Consider the following 24,187-nt stretch of genomic DNA (forward strand, 5'->3'; position numbering starts at 1 on the left):
GGGACTTTGCTCTTTCCTCTTCCTTCCCCAACGATCAGGAGGATTTAGAGGGCGTTGGGTCCAGCACAATCCTCTGCCGGGGGCCCTGACGTCCAGGCGGTTTAGCGCGCTTAGTGGGGCGAGCTGGGTGCTGCTCCTTAGGGGGCGCCACCTGGGGGGCAGAAGGGACAGGTTTGCTCTGGCGCTGAGTCGGCGCAGTCCTGGGGCGACTCGGGGCAGAGGTGGAGCGCTTGGGCAGGAAGTGCCGCATAGCCTGGGACGACTTCTGTGCTGTGGTGAAGCGCTCCGTAAAGCCTTCTACGGCCGGCCCAAAGAGACCGGATGGAGAGACTGGGGCATCTAGAAAGGACACCTTGTCGCTCTCCTTAATCTCGGTGAGGTTAAGCCAGAGGTGGCGCTCCAGCACAACTAGGTTGGCCATGGATCGTCCAATGGCTTGGGCCGTGGTTTTTGTGGCACGCAGGGCCAGATCTGTGGCGCTGCGGAGGTCGCAAAAAGCAGGTTCACTAGGGCTTGACTCATCCAGTGAACGGAGAAGCTTTGCCTGGAACACTTGTAGAATGGCCATGGTGTGTAGTGCTGAAGCGGCTTGGCCCGCAGAAGTGTAGGCTCTGCCAGCCATGGCAGATGTCATCCTGCAGGGCTTTGAGGGAAGGGCTCTCTTGCTTTTCCACCCCACAGCCGCGGGGGGGCAGAGATGAGCAGCCACGGCCTCGTCCAGGGGCGGCAATTGCTCATAGCCCTTCTCCTGAGAGCCATCTACTGCGCCGAGAGCTGCAGAGGAAGTGCGTAGGCGGGCCGAGTAGGGAGCGCGCCACGACTTTGTGAGCTCATCGTGCACCTCAGGGAAGAACGGGGCAGAACGCTGGTGGGGGCCTGGCGGCTTCCCGGCAGGAACCACTCGTCCAGCCTGCTGCGCGTCGGCTCCTCAGGGGGGGCCCACTCCAGATGGAGATCTTCAACAGCTCTGGAGAGGATGCGGAGAAGCTTGGCATCCATCCCAGCTTTGGCGTCGATGGGCTCTCGCGACGGCAAGTGGGCGGGGTTAGAATTACCGGCCCAGTCTTCCGTTTCAGAAGCCGCGAGTGACATGGAGTCGTCAAGCGGCTCGTCCTCCGATCCGCCAAATGAGACGAGGTCACTCATTTCAGCTGAGGGACGCTGCTCTGGGCATGAGAAGAGGACGGGGGACGGCTCTCTCGTTGGAGAGGGTGAGGCACGCGGCGCAGAGCCGGCGTGAGCTCACCCAAACCCGGGCGCTGAGCCCCTCTTCCACGCTGTCGCTTTCTGGCCGGCTCGCGGGAGGAAAAGGACGGGGGGGCGTGAGGGGTGAGCGATCCGCGAGCGCAGAGAGGCGAGACTCATGCTCTCACAGAAGCAGCATGAGGACTCAGTGAGTGCAGTTTCAGCGTGGGATTTACCCAGGCAGGAAACGCACTCCTCATGGCCGTCATTGTCATGCAGAGGGACTCTGCATGTGCCACAGTTGTGACGCGGCATGGCCGCCGCCGTTAAAACGGCGTTTGTTTGGAAATGCTCTTTTAGAGCGGAGAAAACCGCTGGAAAGCTCTTTTTGTGATTGCCGGATGGCGGCAGGAGATCGCTGAGAAGCGGCTGCAAGCAGGAAGCCGGCAGCCCGAGAACGGCGCGAGACGCGGCTGTCTAAAGAGCGCCGGCGCTGCAAGCGGTCGGCGGTCTCAGCTGGTCCGCTGCGGTGCCTATTCAACGGTGAAAATCCAGCGAAGGCGTTCAGAGGAAATTCAGCGAAGTGAAGTAGTCGCTGAAGGAGTAAGATCTGATTTCCTCTGGCGATTTGCCTGCTTATATAGCTATGCACCCCGCCCCTTTTTAGCGGGCTTTGGCTTTGGCGCGACGCAGCGCCGTCATTGGTTTTAAAAAAGTTTACAGATTAAACCAATGGCAGTGCAATTGAAAAAGGCTTCAGTATTGAGGAAAAAAGGAGCTTTTCCCCATACGCAGTATGAGTGGAGTATCGAAAGGGAAACACATTTAATACAGCTCTGGAAAAAATGAAGAGATTACTGCAAATGTATCAGATTATCAGTTTCTCTGGACATGAACGTCTTTGTTTTATTCTATAAACTACTACGACAACATCACTTCCAAATAAACATCTCACCATTTAGAGCAGTTATTTGCAAAAAATGTCTTCATTTTTTTTTTGCAGTACTAATAGCATTGTTTTTTTTTATATAAGAAGAGGATCATGAAGAAGCATATAAGAAGAGGATCATGAAGACATCAGCTTTGGTTTTTATCCTTTGATAAATTTGGTATAGATGTGGTTCAGGTGATATTCAATACTTCATTAAGCAGAATGAGGTTGTGTCTGTGTTGGAACTCAATAGTCAATGACAAATATGTAGAGATGCTGATTGAAGAAAAATTCTTTTTGACATTTTGAACAGTTTAGTCTTATGAATGTACACACACCTTTCAACACACACCTGAAGCAAAGCCATGTCCTGTTCTGCTTCAACTGTTCTAGCAGACCCTCGGTGGGGAATTATTTCAGTTATGTTACTCATTTCGGTATCTAAGCTAGCTCCATTTTTCAACGAGACAAAATTTGAAGAAACTTGATAGGAAATGTATGTGGATCTTGTGAGAAGAAACATTGCTACTAGTTTAGTCCACAGTATACTTAACCTGTAAATATTAGCCTGGTTGTCATGGTTCGCATGGTCAGTTAAAATTACAATAATTCCTTCTATCAGACTAAAATTTCCTCCATCCTGCCTTCTAGTGGCCACAATGATTTTTTATTAACAATCTGGTTTTGAATATAAAACAATATTTATAATACTAGCTGAAGGAAACTGCTTATCTTGAAACTGCTCTTTCTAATGAAGATGTTTGAAGAGATAACGTTAATAATTCTGAAGTCCTGCCACTTCACAACAATTTATTATATACTCTACTAAGTGCAAAAAAAAGGAGTTTAATAACAGAAATCTGTATTAAGCATTATTTACACTGTAGGTCAACAGTGTTAACATTAATATCTACTCATATATATCTCAGGCTAAAATTTCCTCCATCCTGCCTTCTACTGGCCAAAATGATTTTTATTAATAATCTGGTTTTGAATTAAAAAAATTGTATATGTATAATACTAGCTGAAGGAAACTGCTTATCTTGAAACTGGTTATCAACTTCTTCATGCCTGAAGTAACTACACGTTTGTTGAAGTGCTTTTCCTCAAGCAGTTCAACTCAAAACCACATTTTATCTGTATACAGTATATGCATGAATGTGACCTTTTTGTACAAAACAGACATGAAGCCAGTGTCATTTCCAAGCTCCTGAAGAGCTCTGTTTAACGTAAGTGTTTACATGTTTTTTTCGGTTGTTTTTTTTACCTTTTAAGGTAAGTTGTATTACATGTCACCTGTTCAATAAAACCTGTGTGGGATTTTAATGTAACTCAAATGCCTTACAGATGAACTACACGTCATTAGAACACTGCACCACACCCTTACATTCTCATCCACTTATTTACTCAATAATTTTTATTTCATAAACCTTTCCAAACCTGATATTCATAACCTGCTACAGTATTTGCATATAGTCATTTATATAAAATCATTATAAATACATGTGGAAGAGGTACAGAGCTGAAATACAGTGTTATCGTGTTTTAATCATCATCTCTTATGTTCGAGCTTCACCTCAGACAGACATGTATATTTATATAACCTAATAAGACTGTATAATATACTATTAAATTCTTTTTTTTCCTATAATCCCACTAACATTCTTCTGTGACTATTTCACAATGACATGTGATTTAAAGTAAACACTGTATTAGAGGCAGTCAGTGTACCTGTCAGTGTCGTGTGATTCTGTCCATCATGTGGAGTTTCTCCTGTTCTCTCTGAAGTAGCCTCAGCTCTCACCTTGGTCTCCGACTTAAAATGACAAAATATAAGCATCCAAAAGGATGTATACATTAGATATCTCAAGTGATTTTATTATTATTAGACATTCTGAGTTCCTCTCACCTCTGTTCTTGTGTTCAGAGTGTCTGGTTGTAGCTGTCCTGCTCTTTCTAATGAAGATGTTTGAAGAGATAACGTTAATAATTCTGAAGTCCTGCCACTTCACAACACTTTATTATATACTCTACTAAGTGCACAAAAAAGGAGTGTAATAACAGAAATCTGTATTAAGCTTTATTTACAGTATACTTTAGGTCAACAGGTTTAACATTATTATCTGCTCATATATATCTCAGGCTAAAATTTCCTCCATCCTGCCTTCTACTGGCCACAGTGATTTTTTATTAATAATCTGTTTTTCAATATAAAACAATATGTATAATACTAGAATGTACATTTCCTGAAGAAAATGTGAATGGTGCTTGCACATGGCAAATCTCGGCACTCGGTTGCAAGGGTGTTTTGGGTGTTACTTTTGGAGGCAAGTGGACAGAAAGCTAGGGTGCCAAAACATTTGGAGGCTAGTGGAGACAAGCATGTGACGTGACCAGAATACACGTGAGGCAGTTCCCATTATTGTGCTGAGTGTTTTGATATGTCACATGTCCGTGTTGTGCTAATTTTTGATTTTCACGTGACGTCACGTGACATCACATGTTGTTCTAAATTTTGATTTCACGTGACGTGACCAAAACACACGTGAGGCACTTCCCCTCATTGGGCTGAGTGTTTTGATATATGACACGTCCATGTTGTGCAAAATTGATGATTTCGCTTATTTTGGGGGCGGGGCTACACGTGACGTCACATGGTTTTGAGTGCCGTCACCAGAATACCCGGTGGGGTGCCAATACTTTTGGCGAAAAGTGGCTACTGAGGGTTTGAACATTTCATGTGAATACTGCAGTCATTATGGGATTCTACTTATTATTATACTGCATAGAACAGTACATGCAATTCTTAATGTTGAATGAACAGATCCTCCTCAATGAGCCGGTCGATTTGACACCTCATTCATGGTTTATGCGCCGAAGTTTTGTGTGGAAGACGGAATAATAATAATAACTAGAACGTACATTTCCTGAAGAAAATGTGAATGGTGCTTGCACGTGGCAAATCCTGGAGTATAGTCAAGACGAGCACGTGACGTCATCTGAATACTCTTGAAGTTTTCCTCATTGTGCTGAGTGTTTTGATATGTCACATGTCCGTGTTGTGCTAACTTTTTGATTTCGCTTATTTTGGGGGTGGGGCTACACGTGACATCAGTTCCCCTCATCGGGCTGAGTGTTTTGATACATGACATGTCCATGTTGTGCTAACTTTTTGATTTCGCTTATTTTGGGGGCGGGGCTACACGTGATGTCAAGTGAATACCAGGTGGGGTGCCAATACTTTTGGACAAACGTTGCTACTGAAATAAAACTTTGTCCGGAGTAAGGTCCTAAAGGAGCTGGTCGAGTTTGGTGTAAATCGCTCGAAAACTTGCCGAGTTATAAACCTCCAAAATTTATAATGGAAGTCTATGGGGAAAAAAAGCCATTTTGAGCTTCTGTAGCAGGAATTCCAGAATTCCGATCGCTTATAAAAGTCATAGCACACCTCTCCTCAATGAGCCGGTCGATTTGACACCTCATTCATGGGTCTAGGACAAAAGCTGCGGGACAAGTTACGCGCCGAAGTTTTGTCCGGCACAATAACAAGAATGTTGCTTTGCAAGCACCATTAACTAGAATGCAGTGTTGTATAAAGTACTAGAAAGCAATACTTGAGTAAAAGTACAAGTATCGTACTAGAAAAAGACTTTGGGAGAAGTGAAAGTTGCCTTTTAGAATATTACTCAAGTAAAAGTCTTAAAGTATCTGATATTTAATGTACTTAAGTATTTGAAGTAAAAGTAAAAAGTAAAATTTCAGTGATTTTCGCTAGGCATAAGAGGCACTTCATCCGGTAGGAAGAATCTTTCATTCCAATGTACAGAAACATTTCTTGCAAATACTTCCACGGGTGTATAATGTTATCTTCTTGCACCCTGTTCACCAATATCGTTGGGTTGGTCGTCTACGACAGGGGTGGCCAACCCGCGGCTCTTTGCCCGGATTCATGCGGCTCTTACGTTCATACCGAAGTTAGTATTTGTGTCTTTTTATTGTGCGTGTTCGCTTCGCTTGAGTTCAATACGGTATTTTCGTCAAACGTGCATGTGAGTGGGATGAAAATACCTCAAAGTTTCCCAGTAGGAGCAAGATCATTTGTGTAAACAATTTTTGTCAAGTTCGCTCTCAAAATGGCAGGGAAAAAAAGGTGATGTTCATGTGCCCATGTGTATGATGTGGCTCTTTGCGGTAACACAGTAAAAAATGTGGCTCTTGTTCTCTGACTAGTTGGCCACCCCTGGTCTACGATAACGGGAGGTCCTCCAGTAGGTGCTTACATGGCGGTTTCAGTTGTGCTTTCGCCTCCTTTTGGCAACATTATGCTGAAATAGAGCGTGTGGAGCTGCGTAATGCAATCTAGGAGCAGTGATTCACCAAACCTCCCTTATTGCAGTCGCACACATTTCTTCTGATTTTATTTTGTTGTAACGAGTAACGAAGATGCTTAGTGGAAATATAGCAGAGTAAAAGTATACATTTTATCTAGGAAATGTAGTGGAGTAAAAGTGAAAGTTGACATAAATTTAAATAGCGAAGTACAGATACGTGAAATTTCTACTTAAGTACAGTAACGAAGTATTTGTACTTCGTTACATTACAACACTGCTAGAATGTACATTTCCTAAGAAAATGTGAATGGTGCGTGCACTTGGCAAGTTCTCCTTGTCGTGCTGAGTGTTTGATATGTCACATGTCCATGTTGTGCTAATTTTTGATTTCAACGTGACATCACGTGACGTCACGTGACGTGACCAGAATACACGCGAGGCAGTTCCCCTCATTGTGCTGAGTGGTTTGATATGTCACATGACCATGTTGTGCAAATTTTTGATTTTCACGTGACATCACGTGACGTCACGTGACGTAACCAAAATACAGGTGAGGCAGTTCCCCTCATCGGGCTGAGTGTTTTGATATATGACATGTCTAATGTGTGCTAACTTTTTGATTTCGATTATTTTGGGGGCGGGGCTACACGTGACATCACGTGAATACCCATTGGGGTGCAAATACTTTTGGACAAAAGTGGCTACTTAGGGTTTGGACATTTCATGTGAATACTGCAGACATTATGGGATTCTACTTATTATTATACTGCATAGAACAGCACATGCAATTCTTAATGTTGAATGAACAATAGATAGATAGATAGATACTGTAGATAGATAGATAGATAGATAGATAGATAGATAGATAGATAGATAGATAGATAGATAGATAGATAGATAAATGGATAGATGGATGTGTGGTAAATGTATTGACTGGGGGCCAATACTTTTGGAATCATTGGATTGATAGTGTGGAGTTGATAGTTACATGTATTGAGAGTCTCCTTTACATCTACAGTCACTAGGAGAACACAGGAGAGAAGCGGTGCCTGAGCTCTGCTTTCCCATTCATTTCTATGGGATGTTTTTGGCCACTTTTTCGTCTGCTGTGCAAACATAGTTGTTTGGATCGCTTATAAAAGTCATAGCACACCTCTCCTCAATGAGCCGGTCGATTTGACACCTCATTCATGGGTCTAGGACAAAAGCTGCGGGACAAGTTACGCGCCGGAGTTTTGTCCGGAAGAAGAATAATCCGTATGCAAGATAGCAAGAATGTTGCTCTGCATGCACCATTAATAAGTATGCAGGATAATAAGAATGTTGCTCTGCAAGCATCATTAACTATCTGAAGCAAACTGCTTATCTTGAAATTGGTTATCAACTTTTTCATGCCTGAAGTAACTACATGTTTGTTGAAGTGCTTTTCCTCAAGCAGTTCAACTCAAAACCACATTTTATCTGTATACAGTATATGCATGAATGTGACCTTTTTGTACAAAACAGACATGAAGCCAGTGTCATTTCCAAGCTCCTGAAGAGCTCTGTTTAACGTAAGTGTTTACATGTTTTTTTCGGTTGTTTTTTTACCTTTTAAGGTAAGTTGTATTACATGTCACCTGTTCAATAAAACCTGTGTGGGATTTTAATGTAACTCAAATGCCTTACAGATGAACTACACGTCATTAGAACACTGCACCACACCCTTACATTCTCATCCACTTATTTACTCAATAATTTTTATTTCATAAACCTTTCCAAACCTGATATTCATAACCTGCTACAGTATTTGCATATAGTCATTTATATAAAATCATTATAAATACATGTGGAAGAGGTACAGAGCTGAAATACAGTGTTATCGTGTTTTAATCATCATCTCTTATGTTCGAGCTTCACCTCAGACAGACATGTATATTTATATAACCTAATAAGACTGTATAATATACTATTAAATTCTTTTTTTTCCTATAATCCCACTAACATTCTTCTGTGACTATTTCACAATGACATGTGATTTAAAGTAAACACTGTATTAGAGGCAGTCAGTGTACCTGTCAGTGTCGTGTGATTCTGTCCATCATGTGGAGTTTCTCCTGTTCTCTCTGAAGTAGCCTCAGCTCTCACCTTGGTCTCCGACTTAAAATGACAAAATATAAGCATCCAAAAGGATGTATACATTAGATATCTCAAGTGATTTTATTATTATTAGACATTCTGAGTTCCTCTCACCTCTGTTCTTGTGTTCAGAGTGTCTGGTTGTAGCTGTCCTGCTCTTTCTAATGAAGATGTTTGAAGAGATAACATTAATAATTCTGAAGTCCTGCCACTTCACAACACTTTATTATATACTCTACTAAGTGCACAAAAAAGGAGTGTAATAACAGAAATCTGTATTAAGCTTTATTTACAGTATACTGTAGGTCAACAGGTTTAACATTATTATCTGCTCATATATATCTCAGGCTAAAATTTCCTCCATCCTGCCTTCTACTGGCCACAGTGATTTTTTATTAATAATCTGTTTTTCAATATAAAACAATATGTATAATACTAGAATGTACATTTCCTGAAGAAAATGTGAATGGTGCTTGCACATGGCAAATCTCGGCACTCGGTTGCAAGGGTGTTTTGGGTGTTACTTTTGGAGGCAAGTGGACAGAAAGCTAGGGTGCCAAAACATTTGGAGGCTAGTGGAGACAAGCATGTGACGTGACCAGAATACACGTGAGGCAGTTCCCATTATTGTGCTGAGTGTTTTGATATGTCACATGTCCGTGTTGTGCTAATTTTTGATTTTCACGTGACGTCACGTGACATCACATGTTGTTCTAAATTTTGATTTCACGTGACGTGACCAAAACACACGTGAGGCACTTCCCCTCATTGGGCTGAGTGTTTTGATATATGACACGTCCATGTTGTGCAAAATTGATGATTTCGCTTATTTTGGGGGCGGGGCTACACGTGACGTCACATGGTTTTGAGTGCCGTCACCAGAATACCCGGTGGGGTGCCAATACTTTTGGCGAAAAGTGGCTACTGAGGGTTTGAACATTTCATGTGAATACTGCAGTCATTATGGGATTCTACTTATTATTATACTGCATAGAACAGTACATGCAATTCTTAATGTTGAATGAACAGATCCTCCTCAATGAGCCGGTCGATTTGACACCTCATTCATGGTTTATGCGCCGAAGTTTTGTGTGGAAGACGGAATAATAATAATAACTAGAACGTACATTTCCTGAAGAAAATGTGAATGGTGCTTGCACGTGGCAAATCCTGGAGTATAGTCAAGACGAGCACGTGACGTCATCTGAATACTCTTGAAGTTTTCCTCATTGTGCTGAGTGTTTTGATATGTCACATGTCCGTGTTGTGCTAACTTTTTGATTTCGCTTATTTTGGGGGTGGGGCTACACGTGACATCAGTTCCCCTCATCGGGCTGAGTGTTTTGATACATGACATGTCCATGTTGTGCTAACTTTTTGATTTCGCTTATTTTGGGGGCGGGGCTACACGTGATGTCAAGTGAATACCAGGTGGGGTGCCAATACTTTTGGACAAACGTTGCTACTGAAATAAAACTTTGTCCGGAGTAAGGTCCTAAAGGAGCTGGTCGAGTTTGGTGTAAATCGCTCGAAAACTTGCCGAGTTATAAACCTCCAAAATTTATAATGGAAGTCTATGGGGAAAAAAAGCCATTTTGAGCTTCTGTAGCAGGAATTCCAGAATTCCGATCGCTTATAAAAGTCATAGCACACCTCTCCTCAATGAGCCGGTCGATTTGACACCTCATTCATGGATCTAGGACAAAAGCTGCGGGACAAGTTACGCGCCGAAATTTTGTCCGGCACAATAACAAAAATGTTGCTTTGCAAGCACCATTAACTAGAATGCAGTGTTGTATAAAGTACTAGAAAGCAATACTTGAGTAAAAGTACAAGTATCGTACTAGAAAAAGACTTTGGGAGAAGTGAAAGTTGCCTTTTAGAATATTACTCAAGTAAAAGTCTTAAAGTATCTGATATTTAATGTACTTAAGTATTTGAAGTAAAAGTAAAAAGTAAAATTTCAGTGATTTTCGCTAGGCATAAGAGGCACTTCATCCGGTAGGAAGAATCTTTCATTCCAATGTACAGAAACATTTCTTGCAAATACTTCCACGGGTGTATAATGTTATCTTCCTGCACCCTGTTCACCAATATCGTCGGGTTGGTCGTCTACGACAGGGGTGGCCAACCCGCGGCTCTTTGCCCGGATTCATGCGGCTCTTACGTTCATACCGAAGTTAGTATTTGTGTCTTTTTATTGTGCGTGTTCGCTTCGCTTGAGTTCAATACGGTATTTTCGTCAAACGTGCATGTGAGTGGGATGAAAATACCTCAAAGTTTCCCAGTAGGAGCAAGATCATTTGTGTAAACAATTTGTGTCAAGTTCGCTCTCAAAATGGCAGGGAAAAAAAGGTGATGTTCATGTGTGCCCATGTGTATGATGTGGCTCTTTGCGGTAACACAGTAAAAAATGTGGCTCTTGTTCTCTGACTAGTTGGCCACCCCTGGTCTACGATAACGGGAGGTCCTCCAGTAGGTGCTTACATGGCGGTTTCAGTTGTGCTTTCGCCTCCTTTTGGCAACATTATGCTGAAATAGAGCGTGTGGAGCTGCGTAATGCAATCTAGGAGCAGTGATTCACCAAACCTCCCTTATTGCAGTCGCACACATTTCTTCTGATTTTATTTTGTTGTAACGAGTAACGAAGATGCTTAGTGGAAATATAGCAGAGTAAAAGTATACATTTTATCTAGGAAATGTAGTGGAGTAAAAGTGAAAGTTGACATAAATTTAAATAGCGAAGTACAGATACGTGAAATTTCTACTTAAGTACAGTAACGAAGTATTTGTACTTCGTTACATTACAACACTGCTAGAATGTACATTTCCTAAGAAAATGTGAATGGTGCGTGCACTTGGCAAGTTCTCCTTGTCGTGCTGAGTGTTTGATATGTCACATGTCCATGTTGTGCTAATTTTTGATTTCAACGTGACATCACGTGACGTCACGTGACGTGACCAGAATACACGCGAGGCAGTTCCCCTCATTGTGCTGAGTGGTTTGATATATGACATGTCTAATGTGTGCTAACTTTTTGATTTCGATTATTTTGGGGGCGGGGCTACACGTGACATCACGTGAATACCCATTGGGGTGCCAATACTTTTGGACAAAAGTGGCTACTTAGGGTTTGGACATTTCATGTGAATACTGCAGACATTATGGGATTCTACTTATTATTATACTGCATAGAACAGCACATGCAATTCTTAATGTTGAATGAACAATAGATAGATAGATAGATACTGTAGATAGATAGATAGATAGATAGATAGATAGATAGATAGATAGATAGATAGATAGATAGATAGATAGATAGATAAATGGATAGATGGATGTGTGGTAAATGTATTGACTGGGGGCCAATACTTTTGGAATCATTGGATTGATAGTGTGGAGTTGATAGTTACATGTATTGAGAGTCTCCTTTACATCTACAGTCACTAGGAGAACACAGGAGAGAAGCGGTGCCTGAGCTCTGCTTTCCCATTCATTTCTATGGGATGTTTTTGGCCACTTTTTCGTCTGCTGTGCAAACATAGTTGTTTGGATCGCTTATAAAAGTCATAGCACACCTCTCCTCAATGAGCCGGTCGATTTGACACCTCATTCATGGGTCTAGGACAAAAGCTGCGGGACAAGTTACGCGCCGGAGTTTTGTCCGGAAGAAGAATAATCCGTATGCAAGATAGCAAGAATGTTGCTCTGCAAGCACCATTAATAAGTATGCAGGATAATAAGAATGTTGCTCTGCAAGCATCATTAACTATCTGAAGCAAACTGCTTATCTTGAAATTGGTTATCAACTTTTTCATGCCTGAAGTAACTACATGTTTGTTGAAGTGCTTTTCCTCAAGCAGTTCAACTCAAAACCACATTTTATCTGTATACAGTATATGCATGAATGTGACCTTTTTGTACAAAACAGACATGAAGCCAGTGTCATTTCCAAGCTCCTGAAGAGCTCTGTTTAACGTAAGTGTTTACATGTTTTTTTCGGTTGTTTTTTTACCTTTTAAGGTAAGTTGTATTACATGTCACCTGTTCAATAAAACCTGTGTGGGATTTTAATGTAACTCAAATGCCTTACAGATGAACTACACGTCATTAGAACACTGCACCACACCCTTACATTCTCATCCACTTATTTACTCAATAATTTTTATTTCATAAACCTTTCCAAACCTGATATTCATAACCTGCTACAGTATTTGCATATAGTCATTTATATAAAATCATTATAAATACATGTGGAAGAGGTACAGAGCTGAAATACAGTGTTATCGTGTTTTAATCATCATCTCTTATGTTCGAGCTTCACCTCAGACAGACATGTATATTTATATAACCTAATAAGACTGTATAATATACTATTAAATTCTTTTTTTTCCTATAATCCCACTAACATTCTTCTGTGACTATTTCACAATGACATGTGATTTAAAGTAAACACTGTATTAGAGGCAGTCAGTGTACCTGTCAGTGTCGTGTGATTCTGTCCATCATGTGGAGTTTCTCCTGTTCTCTCTGAAGTAGCCTCAGCTCTCACCTTGGTCTCCGACTTAAAATGACAAAATATAAGCATCCAAAAGGATGTATACATTAGATATCTCAAGTGATTTTATTATTATTAGACATTCTGAGTTCCTCTCACCTCTGTTCTTGTGTTCAGAGTGTCTGGTTGTAGCTGTCCTGCTCTTTCTAATGAAGATGTTTGAAGAGATAACATTAATAATTCTGAAGTCCTGCCACTTCACAACACTTTATTATATACTCTACTAAGTGCACAAAAAAGGAGTGTAATAACAGAAATCTGTATTAAGCTTTATTTACAGTATACTGTAGGTCAACAGGTTTAACATTATTATCTGCTCATATATATCTCAGGCTAAAATTTCCTCCATCCTGCCTTCTACTGGCCACAGTGATTTTTTATTAATAATCTGTTTTTCAATATAAAACAATATGTATAATACTAGAATGTACATTTCCTGAAGAAAATGTGAATGGTGCTTGCACATGGCAAATCTCGGCACTCGGTTGCAAGGGTGTTTTGGGTGTTACTTTTGGAGGCAAGTGGACAGAAAGCTAGGGTGCCAAAACATTTGGAGGCTAGTGGAGACAAGCATGTGACGTGACCAGAATACACGTGAGGCAGTTCCCATTATTGTGCTGAGTGTTTTGATATGTCACATGTCCGTGTTGTGCTAATTTTTGATTTTCACGTGACGTCACGTGACATCACATGTTGTTCTAAATTTTGATTTCACGTGACGTGACCAAAACACACGTGAGGCACTTCCCCTCATTGGGCTGAGTGTTTTGATATATGACACGTCCATGTTGTGCAAAATTGATGATTTCGCTTATTTTGGGGGCGGGGCTACACGTGACGTCACATGGTTTTGAGTGCCGTCACCAGAATACCCGGTGGGGTGCCAATACTTTTGGCGAAAAGTGGCTACTGAGGGTTTGAACATTTCATGTGAATACTGCAGTCATTATGGGATTCTACTTATTATTATACTGCATAGAACAGTACATGCAATTCTTAATGTTGAATGAACAGATCCTCCTCAATGAGCCGGTCGATTTGACACCTCATTCATGGTTTATGCGCCGAAGTTTTGTGTGGAAGACGGAATAATAATAATAACTAGAACGTACATTTCCTGAAGAAAATGTGAATGGTGCTTGCACGTGGCAAATCCTGGAGTATAGTCAAGACGAGCACGTGACGTCATCTGAATACTCTTGAAGTTTTCCTCATTGTGCTGAGTGTTTTGATATGTCACATGTCCGTGTTGTGCTAACTTTTTGATTTCGCTTATTTTGGGGGTGGGGCTACACGTGACATCAGTTCCCCTCATCGGGCTGAGTGTTTTGATACATGACATGTCCATGTTGTGCTAACTTTTTGATTTCGCTTATTTTGGGGGCGGGGCTACACGTGATGTCAAGTGAATACCAGGTGGGGTGCCAATACTTTTGGACAAACGTTGCTACTGAAATAAAACTTTGTCCGGAGTAAGGTCCTAAAGGAGCTGGTCGAGTTTGGTGTAAATCGCTCGAAAACTTGCCGAGTTATAAACCTCCAAAATTTATAATGGAAGTCTATGGGGAAAAAAAGCCATTTTGAGCTTCTGTAGCAGGAATTCCAGAATTCCGATCGCTTATAAAAGTCATAGCACACCTCTCCTCAATGAGCCGGTCGATTTGACACCTCATTCATGGGTCTAGGACAAAAGCTGCGGGACAAGTTACGCGCCGAAGTTTTGTCCGGCACAATAACAAGAATGTTGCTTTGCAAGCACCATTAACTAGAATGCAGTGTTGTATAAAGTACTAGAAAGCAATACTTGAGTAAAAGTACAAGTATCGTACTAGAAAAAGACTTTGGGAGAAGTGAAAGTTGCCTTTTAGAATATTACTCAAGTAAATGTCTTAAAGTATCTGATATTTAATGTACTTAAGTATTTGAAGTAAAAGTAAAAAGTAAAATTTCAGTGATTTTCGCTAGGCATAAGAGGCACTTCATCCGGTAGGAAGAATCTTTCATTCCAATGTACAGAAACATTTCTTGCAAATACTTCCACGGGTGTATAATGTTATCTTCTTGCACCCTGTTCACCAATATCGTCGGGGTGGTCGTCTACGACAGGGGTGGCCAACCCGCGGCTCTTTGCCCGGATTCATGCGGCTCTTACGTTCATACCGAAGTTAGTATTTGTGTCTTTTTATTGTGCGTGTTCGCTTCGCTTGAGTTCAATACGGTATTTTCGTCAAACGTGCATGTGAGTGGGATGAAAATACCTCAAAGTTTCCCAGTAGGAGCAAGATCATTTGTGTAAACAATTTGTGTCAAGTTCGCTCTCAAAATGGCAGGGAAAAAAAGGTGATGTTCATGTGTGCCCATGTGTATGATGTGGCTCTTTGCGGTAACACAGTAAAAAATGTGGCTCTTGTTCTCTGACTAGTTGGCCACCCCTGGTCTACGATAACGGGAGGTCCTCCAGTAGGTGCTTACATGGCGGTTTCAGTTGTGCTTTCGCCTCCTTTTGGCAACATTATGCTGAAATAGAGCGTGTGGAGCTGCGTAATGCAATCTAGGAGCAGTGATTCACCAAACCTCCCTTATTGCAGTCGCACACATTTCTTCTGATTTTATTTTGTTGTAACGAGTAACGAAGATGCTTAGTGGAAATATAGCAGAGTAAAAGTATACATTTTATCTAGGAAATGTAGTGGAGTAAAAGTGAAAGTTGACATAAATTTAAATAGCGAAGTACAGATACGTGAAATTTCTACTTAAGTACAGTAACGAAGTATTTGTACTTCGTTACATTACAACACTGCTAGAATGTACATTTCCTAAGAAAATGTGAATGGTGCGTGCACTTGGCAAGTTCTCCTTGTCGTGCTGAGTGTTTGATATGTCACATGTCCATGTTGTGCTAATTTTTGATTTTAACGTGACATCACGTGACGTCACGTGACGTGACCAGAATACACGCGAGGCAGTTCCCCTCATTGTGCTGAGTGGTTTGATATGTCACATGACCATGTTGTGCAAATTTTTGATTTTCACGTGACATCACGTGACGTCACGTGACGTAACCAAAATACAGGTGAGGCAGTTCCCCTCATCGGGCTGAGTGTTTTGATATATGACATGTCTAATGTGTGCTAACTTTTTGATTTCGATTATTTTGGGGGCGGGGCTACACGTGACATCACGTGAATACCCATTGGGGTGCCAATACTTTTGGACAAAAGTGGCTACTTAGGGTTTGGACATTTCATGTGAATACTGCAGACATTATGGGATTCTACTTATTATTATACTGCATAGAACAGCACATGCAATTCTTAATGTTGAATGAACAACAGATAGATAGATAGATACTGTAGATAGATAGATAGATAGATAGATAGATAGATAGATAGATAGATAGATAGATAGATAGATAAATGGATAGATGGATGTGTGGTAAATGTATTGACTGGGGGCCAATACTTTTGGAATCATTGGATTGATAGTGTGGAGTTGATAGTTACATGTATTGAGAGTCTCCTTTACATCTACAGTCACTAGGAGAACACAGGAGAGAAGCGGTGCCTGAGCTCTGCTTTCCCATTCATTTCTATGGGATGTTTTTGGCCACTTTTTCGTCTGCTGTGCAAACATAGTTGTTTGGATCGCTTATAAAAGTCATAGCACACCTCTCCTCAATGAGCCGGTCGATTTGACACCTCATTCATGGGTCTAGGACAAAAGCTGCGGGACAAGTTACGCGCCGGAGTTTTGTCCGGAAGAAGAATAATCCGTATGCAAGATAGCAAGAATGTTGCTCTGCAAGCACCATTAATAAGTATGCAGGATAATAAGAATGTTGCTCTGCAAGCATCATTAACTATCTGAAGCAAACTGCTTATCTTGAAATTGGTTATCAACTTTTTCATGCCTGAAGTAACTACATGTTTGTTGAAGTGCTTTTCCTCAAGCAGTTCAACTCAAAACCACATTTTATCTGTATACAGTATATGCATGAATGTGACCTTTTTGTACAAAACAGACATGAAGCCAGTGTCATTTCCAAGCTCCTGAAGAGCTCTGTTTAACGTAAGTGTTTACATGTTTTTTTCGGTTGTTTTTTTACCTTTTAAGGTAAGTTGTATTACATGTCACCTGTTCAATAAAACCTGTGTGGGATTTTAATGTAACTCAAATGCCTTACAGATGAACTACACGTCATTAGAACACTGCACCACACCCTTACATTCTCATCCACTTATTTACTCAATAATTTTTATTTCATAAACCTTTCCAAACCTGATATTCATAACCTGCTACAGTATTTGCATATAGTCATTTATATAAAATCATTATAAATACATGTGGAAGAGGTACAGAGCTGAAATACAGTGTTATCGTGTTTTAATCATCATCTCTTATGTTCGAGCTTCACCTCAGACAGACATGTATATTTATATAACCTAATAAGACTGTATAATATACTATTAAATTCTTTTTTTTCCTATAATCCCACTAACATTCTTCTGTGACTATTTCACAATGACATGTGATTTAAAGTAAACACTGTATTAGAGGCAGTCAGTGTACCTGTCAGTGTCGTGTGATTCTGTCCATCATGTGGAGTTTCTCCTGTTCTCTCTGAAGTAGCCTCAGCTCTCACCTTGGTCTCCGACTTAAAATGACAAAATATAAGCATCCAAAAGGATGTATACATTAGATATCTCAAGTGATTTTATTATTATTAGACATTCTGAGTTCCTCTCACCTCTGTTCTTGTGTTCAGAGTGTCTGGTTGTAGCTGTCCTGCTCTTTCTAATGAAGATGTTTGAAGAGATAACATTAATAATTCTGAAGTCCTGCCACTTCACAACACTTTATTATATACTCTACTAAGTGCACAAAAAAGGAGTGTAATAACAGAAATCTGTATTAAGCTTTATTTACAGTATACTGTAGGTCAACAGGTTTAACATTATTATCTGCTCATATATATCTCAGGCTAAAATTTCCTCCATCCTGCCTTCTACTGGCCACAGTGATTTTTTATTAATAATCTGTTTTTCAATATAAAACAATATGTATAATACTAGAATGTACATTTCCTGAAGAAAATGTGAATGGTGCTTGCACATGGCAAATCTCGGCACTCGGTTGCAAGGGTGTTTTGGGTGTTACTTTTGGAGGCAAGTGGACAGAAAGCTAGGGTGCCAAAACATTTGGAGGCTAGTGGAGACAAGCATGTGACGTGACCAGAATACACGTGAGGCAGTTCCCATTATTGTGCTGAGTGTTTTGATATGTCACATGTCCGTGTTGTGCTAATTTTTGATTTTCACGTGACGTCACGTGACATCACATGTTGTTCTAAATTTTGATTTCACGTGACGTGACCAAAACACACGTGAGGCACTTCCCCTCATTGGGCTGAGTGTTTTGATATATGACACGTCCATGTTGTGCAAAATTGATGATTTCGCTTATTTTGGGGGCGGGGCTACACGTGACGTCACATGGTTTTGAGTGCCGTCACCAGAATACCCGGTGGGGTGCCAATACTTTTGGCGAAAAGTGGCTACTGAGGGTTTGAACATTTCATGTGAATACTGCAGTCATTATGGGATTCTACTTATTATTATACTGCATAGAACAGTACATGCAATTCTTAATGTTGAATGAACAGATCCTCCTCAATGAGCCGGTCGATTTGACACCTCATTCATGGTTTATGCGCCGAAGTTTTGTGTGGAAGACGGAATAATAATAATAACTAGAACGTACATTTCCTGAAGAAAATGTGAATGGTGCTTGCACGTGGCAAATCCTGGAGTATAGTCAAGACGAGCACGTGACGTCATCTGAATACTCTTGAAGTTTTCCTCATTGTGCTGAGTGTTTTGATATGTCACATGTCCGTGTTGTGCTAACTTTTTGATTTCGCTTATTTTGGGGGTGGGGCTACACGTGACATCAGTTCCCCTCATCGGGCTGAGTGTTTTGATACATGACATGTCCATGTTGTGCTAACTTTTTGATTTCGCTTATTTTGGGGGCGGGGCTACACGTGATGTCAAGTGAATACCAGGTGGGGTGCCAATACTTTTGGACAAACGTTGCTACTGAAATAAAACTTTGTCCGGAGTAAGGTCCTAAAGGAGCTGGTCGAGTTTGGTGTAAATCGCTCGAAAACTTGCCGAGTTATAAACCTCCAAAATTTATAATGGAAGTCTATGGGGAAAAAAAGCCATTTTGAGCTTCTGTAGCAGGAATTCCAGAATTCCGATCGCTTATAAAAGTCATAGCACACCTCTCCTCAATGAGCCGGTCGATTTGACACCTCATTCATGGGTCCAGGACAAAAGCTGCGGGACAAGTTACGCGCCGAAGTTTTGTCCGGCACAATAACAAGAATGTTGCTTTGCAAGCACCATTAACTAGAATGCAGTGTTGTATAAAGTACTAGAAAGCAATACTTGAGTAAAAGTACAAGTATCGTACTAGAAAAAGACTTTGGGAGAAGTGAAAGTTGCCTTTTAGAATATTACTCAAGTAAAAGTCTTAAAGTATCTGATATTTACTGTACTTAAGTATTTGAAGTAAAAGTAAAAAGTAAAATTTCAGTGATTTTCGCTAGGCATAAGAGGCACTTCATCCGGTAGGAAGAATCTTTCATTCCAATGTACAGAAACATTTCTTGCAAATACTTCCACGGGTGTATAATGTTATCTTCTTGCACCCTGTTCACCAATATCGTCGGGGTGGTCGTCTACGACAGGGGTGGCCAACCCGCGGCTCTTTGCCCGGATTCATGCGGCTCTTACGTTCATACCGAAGTTAGTATTTGTGTCTTTTTATTGTGCGTGTTCGCTTCGCTTGAGTTCAATACGGTATTTTCGTCAAACGTGCATGTGAGTGGGATGAAAATACCTCAAAGTTTCCCAGTAGGAGCAAGATCATTTGTGTAAACAATTTGTGTCAAGTTCGCTCTCAAAATGGCAGGGAAAAAAAGGTGATGTTCATGTGTGCCCATGTGTATGATGTGGCTCTTTGCGGTAACACAGTAAAAAATGTGGCTCTTGTTCTCTGACTAGTTGGCCACCCCTGGTCAACGATAACGGGAGGTCCTCCAGTAGGTGCTTACATGGCGGTTTCAGTTGTGCTTTCGCCTCCTTTTGGCAACATTATGCTGAAATAGAGCGTGTGGAGCTGCGTAATGCAATCTAGGAGCAGTGATTCACCAAACCTCCCTTATTGCAGTCGCACACATTTCTTCTGATTTTATTTTGTAGTAACGAGTAACGAAGATGCTTAGTGGAAATATAGCAGAGTAAAAGTATACATTTTATCTAGAAAATGTAGTGGAGTAAAAGTGAAAGTTGACATACATTTAAATAGCGAAGTAAAGCACAGATACGTGAAATTTCTACTTAAGTACAGTAACGAAGTATTTGTACTTCGTTACATTACAACATTGCTAGAATGTACATTTCCTGAAGAAAATGTGAATGGTGCGTGCACTTGGCAAGTTCTCCTTGTCGTGCTGAGTGTTTGATATGTCACATGTCCATGTTGTGCTAATTTTTGATTTTAACGTGACATCACGTGACGTCACGTGACGTGACCAGAATACACGTGAGGCAGTTTCCCTCATTGTGCTGAGTGGTTTGATATGTCACATGACCATGTTGTGCAAAGTTTTGATTTTCACGTGACATCACGTGACGTCACGTGACGTGACCAAAATACAGGTGAGGCAGTTCCCCTCATCGGGCTGAGTGTTTTGATATATGACATGTCTAATGTGTGCTAACTTTTTGATTTCGCTTATTTTGGGGGTGGGGCTACACGTACACGTAACGTCACGTGAATACCCGGTGGGGTGCCAATACTTTTGGACAAAAGTGGCTACTTAGGGTTTGGACATTTCATGTGAATACTGCAGACATTATGGGATTCTACTTATTATTATACTGCATAGAACAGCACATGCAATTCTTAATGTTGAATGAACAATAGATAGATAGATAGATAGATAGATAGATAGATAGATAGATAGATAGATAGATAGATAGATAGATAGATAGATAGATGGATGTGTGGTAAATGTATTGACTGGGGGCCAATACTTTTGGAATCATTGGATTGATAGTGTGGAGTTGATAGTTACATGTATTGAGAGTCTCCTTTAAATCTACAGTCACTATGAGAACACAGGAGAGAAGCGATGCCTGAGCTCTGCTTTCCCATTCATTTCTATGGGATGTTTTTGGCCACTTTTTCGTCCACTGTGCAAACATAGTTGTTTGGATCGCTTATAAAAGTCATAGCACACCTCTCCTCAATGAGCCGGTCGATTTGACACCTCATTCATGGGTCTAGGGCAAAAGCTGCGGGACAAGCTACGCGCCGGAGTTTTGTCTGGCAAGATAATAAGAATGTTGCTTTGCAAGCACCATTAATAATAACTAGAATGTACATTTCCTGAAGAAAATGTGAATGGTGCTTGCACGTGGCAAATCTCGGCACTCGGTTGCTAGGGTGAAATTTTAGGAATTTCCCCTTCAAGTCTATGGGACATTTTTGGCCGCTTTTTCATGTGCTGTGCGAACATAGTTGTTTGGATCGCTTATAAAAGTCATAGCACACCTCTCCTCAATGAGCCGGTCGATTTGACACCTCATTCATGGGTCTAGGACAAAACCTGCAGGACAAGTTACGCGCCAAAGTTTTGTCCGGAAGAAGAATAATCCGTATGCAAGATAGCAAGAATGTTGCTCTGCAAGCACCATTAATAAGTATGCAGGATAATAAGAATGTAGCTCTGCAAGCACCATTAATAAGTATGCAGGATAATAAGAATGTTGTTCTGCAAGCACCATTAATAAGTATGCAGGATAATAAGAATGTTGCTCTGCAAGCATCATTAACTATCTGAAGCAAACTGCTTATCTTGAAATTGGTTATCAACTTTTTCATGCCTGAAGTAACTACATGTTTGTTGAAGTGCTTTTCCTCAAGCAGTTCAACTCAAAACCACATTTTATCTGTATACAGTATATGCATGAATGTGACCTTTTTGTACAAAACAGACATGAAGCCAGTGTCATTTCCAAGCTCCTGAAGAGCTCTGTTTAACGTAAGTGTTTACATGTTTTTTTCGGTTGTTTTTTTACCTTTTAAGGTAAGTTGTATTACATGTCACCTGTTCAATAAAACCTGTGTGGGATTTTAATGTAACTCAAATGCCTTACAGATGAACTACACGTCATTAGAACACTGCACCACACCCTTACATTCTCATCCACTTATTTACTCAATAATTTTTATTTCATAAACCTTTCCAAACCTGATATTCATAACCTGCTACAGTATTTGCATATAGTCATTTATATAAAATCATTATAAATACATGTGGAAGAGGTACAGAGCTGAAATACAGTGTTATCGTGTTTTAATCATCATCTCTTATGTTCGAGCTTCACCTCAGACAGACATGTATATTTATATAACCTAATAAGACTGTATAATATACTATTAAATTCTTTTTTTTCCTATAATCCCACTAACATTCTTCTGTGACTATTTCACAATGACATGTGATTTAAAGTAAACACTGTATTAGAGGCAGTAAGTGTACCTGTCAGTATCGTGTGATTCTGTCCATCATGTGGAGTTTCTCCTGTTCTCTCTGAAGTAGCCTCAGCTCTCACCTTGGTCTCCGACTTAAAATGACAAAATATAAGCATCCAAAAGGATGTATACATTAGATATCTCAAGTGATTTTATTATTATTAGACATTCTGAGTTCCTCTCACCTCTGTTCTTGTGTTCAGAGTGTCTGGTTGTAGCTGTCCTGCTCTTTCTAATGAAGATGTTTGAAGAGATAACATTAATAATTCTGAAGTCCTGCCACTTCACAACACTTTATTATATACTCTACTAAGTGCACAAAAAAGGAGTGTAATAACAGAAATCTGTATTAAGCTTTATTTACAGTATACTGTAGGTCAACAGGTTTAACATTATTATCTGCTCATATATATCTCAGGCTAAAATTTCCTCCATCCTGCCTTCTACTGGCCACAGTGATTTTTTTATTAATAATCTGTTTTTCAATATAAAACAATATGTATAATACTAGAATGTACATTTCCTGAAGAAAATGTGAATGGTGCTTGCACATGGCAAATCTCGGCACTCGGTTGCAAGGGTGTTTTGGGTGTTACTTTTGGAGGCAAGTGGACAGAAAGCTAGGGTGCCAAAACATTTGGAGGCTAGTGGAGACAAGCATGTGACGTGACCAGAATACACGTGAGGCAGTTCCCATTATTGTGCTGAGTGTTTTGATATGTCACATGTCCGTGTTGTGCTAATTTTTGATTTTCACGTGACGTCACGTGACATCACATGTTGTTCTAAATTTTGATTTCACGTGACGTGACCAAAACACACGTGAGGCACTTCCCCTCATTGGGCTGAGTGTTTTGATATATGACACGTCCATGTTGTGCAAAATTGATGATTTCGCTTATTTTGGGGGCGGGGCTACACGTGACGTCACATGGTTTTGAGTGCCGTCACCAGAATACCCGGTGGGGTGCCAATACTTTTGGCGAAAAGTGGCTACTGAGGGTTTGAACATTTCATGTGAATACTGCAGTCATTATGGGATTCTACTTATTATTATACTGCATAGAACAGTACATGCAATTCTTAATGTTGAATGAACAGATCCTCCTCAATGAGCCGGTCGATTTGACACCTCATTCATGGTTTATGCGCCGAAGTTTTGTGTGGAAGACGGAATAATAATAATAATAACTAGAACGTACATTTCCTGAAGAAAATGTGAATGGTGCTTGCACGTGGCAAATCCTGGAGTATAGTCAAGACGAGCACGTGACGTCATCTGAATACTCTTGAAGTTTTCCTCATTGTGCTGAGTGTTTTGATATGTCACATGTCCGTGTTGTGCTAACTTTTTGATTTCGCTTATTTTGGGGGTGGGGCTACACGTGACATCAGTTCCCCTCATCGGGCTGAGTGTTTTGATACATGACATGTCCATGTTGTGCTAACTTTTT

Source organism: Tachysurus vachellii, chromosome 12 (assembly GCF_030014155.1).
Source record: "Tachysurus vachellii isolate PV-2020 chromosome 12, HZAU_Pvac_v1, whole genome shotgun sequence".
Taxonomy (NCBI): domain Eukaryota; kingdom Metazoa; phylum Chordata; class Actinopteri; order Siluriformes; family Bagridae; genus Tachysurus; species Tachysurus vachellii.